General features: G+C 45.8%; 1 protein-coding gene across 1 annotated transcript in view; it reads left to right on the top strand.

Moving 5' to 3' along the window:
* The window catches only part of OTUD7A (OTU deubiquitinase 7A), a 78,526-nt gene continuing 72,515 nt past the window's right edge, over positions 1-6,011 (top strand). Inside the window, 2 exon segments of the mRNA XM_070400297.1 lie at positions 1-135; positions 4,806-4,967. The gene's annotated coding sequence lies outside the window, so the exon portion shown is untranslated.

The following is a 6,011-nucleotide window of genomic DNA, read 5'->3' as shown; positions in this document are numbered from 1 at the left end:
GGCTCCGAGGGAGCTGCAGCCTCTTCCATTGCACCTTTTGCCCCCTGAAACGGTGCCAAGACGTGTCCGGTGCCCCCTGCGTGCGGGCTTGAAGCCCGGAGGCCAAGGAGCCGTCCCGGAGCTCCAGACGGGAAGGTGTGCCTTTTTTTTCCTTCCGCCCAGCCCTCTACTTCCGGTTGCTGTTGGTTCCGGCTTCCTCCTGCCGGCGCGGCGGACACTTCCGGTGGGGACACCGGCTGTCTTCTAACCAGTCCGCGCGGTGTGTAAAAAATCCCGGCGTGGGAACAAAGCCTCGCGCCGGCTTTGTTCCGGGCAGCTGGGTTCCCTCCCCCCCATCACCCCCCCAGGCTCTGCAGCTGCAGCGCTGCGGACGCGCTCGGCCGGAGGATGCAATCGCCACCCGCTGAGGTTTTGATTTTTTCTATCGCGCCGTTCACGCAGGCACACTGCATTTGCTCGTGCATATGCATGTGTCTATTTTTTAAAAAATCATAAAAATCATAATCCTGGTTTCTCGGCCCCCCCACCCCACCCCATGTTGAAAAGTTCGCCTCGTAGTTTCTGAAACATCTGACAGGTGAATGTTACGGATTTTCTGTTCATATTATGTCGATGTGGGGCTTTTGGAATTTTAATTTGATTCTTTTATTTATTTGTTTTTGTCGCTGATGGAAGCTTTAATCGTTCTGCTTTGTTGACGAGATGTGTTGTGGTCTGTGTTTTCTGGGCGTTCCTACGGGCTGGCGTTGGGGATGCTCTGATCTCCGGGGCACGGGGCTCGGGGCACGAGCAGGGAGCGCTTGTGATCGGAGCCCGCCTTTCGGGGGAGGGGGGCGGTTTTATTGAGATTTCTGGCCGGCCTCTCCCCCATGCTGTGCATGAGCTGCAGACCTCCTTCCGCCCTGCAGCTGGCTTCATGAACGCCCCTCTCCCCCGTGTGCCCCCCGCTTTGATTTCCTTTTGCTGGTTTAAGTCGCGATGGCTCCTTTGTTTCTCCCCTTTCTTTCCCCGAGGCTCGAGGCTCGCGCTGCCTCGTGGTGGGACAGCCTTTCACAGCGTGTTCTCCGCCATCTGCTCGAAGCGGTGCTTTTTCAGTCTCCACCTGTGAGCTCTTTGTCATCTTTGCAGATGCATTTGATTCATTGAGTGAAAACGGTTTAGCGTCCTCCTTTGCTAAGTAAGGGTACTGATCATGAATACAATCCTGAATATTATCATGTAATTTTCTGAATAGTTTTTTGAGATCTGACCGTGCTTTCTCTTAATGTGATTATTTGCACTGATAGGTTTTTTGTTGTTGTTGTTGTTGTTGTTTTTTAAAGATTTCGTTTTCCCAAGAATAAATTTGTTGTGCTCTATCACCATTTTATATATTATTAGATGTTGTTTGCTAAAATAAATTTCTGGGAGGGAATTTTATATCCTAGATTTATATTTTTAAATGATTTGCCAATAATAAAGTTAAGAAATTAATTAAAGAAAAACAAACATGAAGTAAGGGGGCAGAATCAAATGAAATACTTTGAAATGATGATGATGATTATTATTAGTTGAAATGATTATTGAAACTGATAAATTTCTGGTGAGGTTTATTAGGAAAATATATGAATAAGGTACAAATAACCAAGATCAGATATTTTAAAAATAGTATCACTACATTAATAAAACATTAAAATAATGAAACAATTTCAGGAATGAGATTAGCCTATTAAATTAGAAAATCTATATGAAATGGTCATATTTCTAGAGACACATTTATTACTAAAATGACAGGATCAGAAATAAACATACATATCAATCTGTTACATAAGTGATTCTGTAAGACGAATTCTTTAAATGAAAGCTTTCTGGAAAAAAAAAAATAGAAAGGCAGAATGGTCTATATTTATTATTGCAAGTCCTTGCCAGTGAAAAGGGGCAAAGCAAAAAAAAATTAAAGAAAAAGATGTTAGAATTGGAAAGGAGTTATTACTAGGAGACAGCAAAAAAATTGAGAATAACTGATAAATCTATTAGATTTAATAAGCACATTTAGCAAGGACATCAGATAGAAGTTCATTGTACCAGATCAGCTGTATTTCCTTCTGTTGTGATATTACATATGTATAATCAATGACAGGAAAACATTTAAAATTCATAGCATTTACAGTATTAAAAACTAACCATCTTAGGAATTAAGCTAATTAATGTTGTGAAGCTTGAAATCATTTTTGCTCATGAAGTACTTTCCCACCACAAATGGAGGGATTGTCCTTCTTTACGTATTTATTGAGTTTTGTATTGGAGGTGCCGGTTCTTCCAAAGTCTGACTCTTCCCTCTGCTAAATGTATTTGTTAATGGATATTTCTTTGACAGCCCCTAAGCGTTTCACAGGAAAAAGACTCGGAGCATATATACTAGGCTTATCTACCAGGCTTTTCACAGACTCAAAAATCTCAGAATCCTGACTATAAACCTGTTATTTGTTTTAATAGTACTTTGTTCCCAGCACCGTTTAAATTATCTTCAATCCATCTTTTTTTTTTTTAATAAACCAGCATCGTCCAATGGAAGTTCTGTGGCGGTTGTATGTATGTGTTGTCCAGTGCATTGGTGACTAACTCAGTGTGGCTCTTGAGCACTTGAGATGTAGCTAGAATAATTTAGGAGCCAAGTTTGTAGTTTTTAAATTTCAGAATTAATTTAAATAGCCACACGGGGCTAGTAGCTATGATACTAGACGGTGACGTTGCAGGTAGTATTTCACCATCTTATTTCCTCAAACAGGAGGGAACAGGGAAGATTTCGTAATTTGGCCAAGGCTATGCTGCTGGCACGGGGTGGGGTGGAGGGGTGTATTTGCTTTCACATCCCCTCCTGTGTACCTCCTGGTCACATCCATGTCCTAGCATCTCATAGTGAGCTGTAGCATCTTGTTTTATAGTGACGAAATTTCATATGCACCATCAGAAACTAAAATCGTGTCTCCGGATGACAAATATTATATGAGATGGAGTCAGTGGAATTACTGGGTATGCATCTGGAGGGAAGTAAGCAAATATTTCCCCATCCCACTCAAACCACTATTCTCAAATAATTTTCTCTGTCATAGTCCCTTTTCCTGTCTCGGTATTTTTTTTTTCTTCTGAGCACTGATATTGTTTTCACAGTCCCTGAGAACACACATCTGGCCATTTATCTGGTTATTTGGTTCAGTTGATTCTTCTTTTCCCCCGAAGCGCTGAGGGGCTCTGGCTGAGACTTGACTGAGACAGACTCGTGTGCACGCTCCAGTCTGCAGGGCTGCACGAGACCTCCTGGCTGGTCAGCATTTGGGTGTCCAAGTAGAAGGAATGGAAGTGGCATTCCACTTCAGCAGGCTGTGCTAAGCACCCATCCCCCCATCGCCAGGGAGCAGCGTGACCATGTGGGGGGTGGTTTACAGCAATGCAGGGGTGAGACCCAGTCCAGAGAGCATAACAAAAGCCAGAGAGGCAGGAGGCTAGTTCAGAAGTGGACTGTAAGGACGGATTGAAAAGAACCAGAGGCCCCATAGTCTTTTATTCCAAACAGCTCAGGCCTGCTGGGCTGAGCCCCTCGTGGCCCCAATGTTTTTCTTTCTATCTTTCTTTTAATTGAATTTATTGGGATGGCATTGGTTAATCACACTCTTTTACCTCATCTGGAAAATAATAATACAGTAGTAATGAGTGATTAGCCCACGAGTTTACTGTGAGAACTAAATGAGAGAATTCTTATAAAATGATTGCACCCGTTACAAGGGATAGTCTATGAGCTCTCCATAAGTGTTTCTTGTTTGTTTGTTTTTTTACAATCATCCCAAGAATCCTGTAACTGACGTCACTGTCCATGTGAATCTTCATTTTTGGCTGTCTGCACCTAGCAGCAATGTATCTACAGGTTGTTGGAAGATTCAGGCACATGAGAGGTAGTGAGCCAATCTTTATTTTCTCTTACTGATAGACCCACTGACTTTTATTTTATTTTTTTATTAAATTAAAAAAATTTTGGGTTTTTTTTTGTTCATTTTCACCCGAGGATATTTTTCCACTGATTTTTATTTATTTATTTTTAATATATATTTTATTGATTTTTTACAGAGAGGAAGGGAGAGGGATAGAGAGTTAGAAACATCGATGAGAGAGAAACATCGATCAGCTGCCTCCTGCACACCCCCTACTGGGGATGTGCCTGCAACCAAGGTACATGCCCTTGACTGGAATCGAACCTGGGACCTTTCAGTCCGCAGGCCGACGCTCTAACCACTGAGCCAAACCGGTCAGGACTCCACTGATTTTTAGAGAGAGTGGAAGAAAGGCAGAAAGACAGAGAGAGAAACATCGATGTGAGAGAGACACATTGGTTGCCTCCCACATGCACCCTGACCAGGGCCTGCAACCTAGGTATGTGCCCTTGACTGCACTTGAACCTGAGACTCTTCAGTCCACAGGCTGATGCTCTATCCACTGAGCCAAACCTGGCTAAGGCTAAAAATATATTTTTATTGATTTTAGAGAAGAAGAGAGAGGGAGAGAGAGATAGAAACATCAATGATGAGAGAGAATCATGGATTGACTGCCTCCTGCACGCCCCCTACTGGGGATTGAGCCTGCAACCCGAGATGTGCCCTGACCAGGAATTGAATCATGACCTCCTGGTTCATGGGTCGATGCTCAACCACTGAGCCACACTGGCCAGGCAATAAAAACATACTTTAAAAAACCCATTGCATTACCTTCTTTAGTAAAAGGGTCCTGCTGTCCTTAACAAGTGTCATGAATAATTTTTTCTTTCAACTGTTCAGGTGCCTCCATCTCAGACAGGATCATATTCATCCTTGGACCCTCCAGCCCTCTCACCAGGACACCTGGGTCGCCTGCATCTTCATTCCCGGCTGATTGGTTAAGGAGCTGTCGGGGAGGGAGACTCCTGAGCCAGTGCGCCAATGACAGTCCCTCGAAGCACGGTAAGGACAGAGTTCGATACCTACAATTCTGAAATGCTCTCCGAAGCTGGGCTACACCCCAGGCTTCGTGACAAAGCTTCCCGATTGGCTGGAAGTCTTCCTTCCTGGCTTCTCCTCCAGGAAGCTCTCAGTCTACTCAGTTTGCCTTCTTGGACCCCTGCCAACTTCATGCTCCACTAACTCCGTCCACCTCCTTTTTAAATATATATAAATATATATATATATGTATATATTTTTTAGAGAGGGAGTAAGAGGAAGAGAGAGATGGACACATCAATGATGAGAGAGAATCAAGGATCAGCTGCCTCCTGCACGCCCCACCCAGGGGATGGAGCCTGCAACCCCGGCATGCAATCCCGGCATGTGCCCTTGCCCGGAATCGAACCCGGGACCCTTCAGTCCGCAGGCCAACGCTCTATCCACTGAGCCAAACCGGCCAGGGCCCACCTCCCTCTTGTTGGCATGATTTCTGCAGAGGGTAATTTGGAACTTCAGCGGCTTTTTGGAAAACCGAAGGGTTCCCAGCTGAGAGCACAAAGGGGTAGTTTACTGGAGAGGCGATGGCCTGGGCGCATGCGCACTCAGCTCTTCTCGGTGACGCGCATGCAGGGGGGCGGGGTGCGCGCTCTCCCAGCCTCGCCTCCCTACCCCGACCCTTTCACTTCGGCGGCGCCCACGGGACCTCCAACGCCTAAGACCCAGGCCCGCTCGGAGCACCGCTCGGCGCAAGACCTTCGGAGCAGGGTCAGCTGACTTCCCGGGACCCTGACCGACCGGGAGATGGGAGCGGAGAAACCTGGGGCCGAGCTGTCGGGACTACATTTCCCACAATGCCCCGGGAGCCCTTCCGGTGTCTCGGCTGGCCGGGCTCTGGCTGGGCTCTGGCTCCGCCTGGTGGCTGGTTCTGGCTCCAGCGGGCGATGCTAGTTGTGGAGGTGCTACTGCCTTTCTAATACCTGAACTCCCCCCAATTTTAACTGTTGAGGAAAGACGGAAGATGGGAAATATATAAAATGGGGTCCCTTTAGCCACGCTGCTGGAATT

The sequence above is a fragment of the Myotis yumanensis genome, unplaced genomic scaffold (genome assembly GCF_028538775.1).
Source record: "Myotis yumanensis isolate MYYU_CA2020_CCGP unplaced genomic scaffold, mMyoYum1.0.hap1 SCAF_20, whole genome shotgun sequence".
Lineage (NCBI taxonomy): Eukaryota > Metazoa > Chordata > Mammalia > Chiroptera > Vespertilionidae > Myotis > Myotis yumanensis.
The sequence above is the reverse complement of the archived record's forward strand: the minus strand, read 5'-3'. Positions and strand labels throughout refer to the sequence as shown.